Source organism: Papilio polytes, unplaced genomic scaffold (assembly GCF_000836215.1).
Source record: "Papilio polytes unplaced genomic scaffold, Ppol_1.0 DF822178.1, whole genome shotgun sequence".
In the NCBI taxonomy this organism is placed as follows: Eukaryota; Metazoa; Arthropoda; class Insecta; order Lepidoptera; family Papilionidae; genus Papilio; species Papilio polytes.
The window spans coordinates 5,356,088-5,356,337 of NW_013527026.1; positions in this window are offsets into that span (position 1 = coordinate 5,356,088).

Here is a 250-nt window from a genome sequence, read left to right on the forward strand (position 1 = left end):
TGACTGAGATGACGTATGATAGAGTTATGTGGAGGACAAAAACCTGTTGCGCCGACCCTACGGGAGTAGGATAAGGAGATGATGATGATGGATGCATGTTTATTGCTCTGTCAAACTCTAACGAATTTGTATCCTAAACGGCTGAACGGATCTCGATGAAATTAAGCATAGATGTTGATAGTCTGGAAGAACACATAGGCTACTATCTTTTTTTTAATCCGATCATGACGGAGTCGCTGGCGAAAGCTAG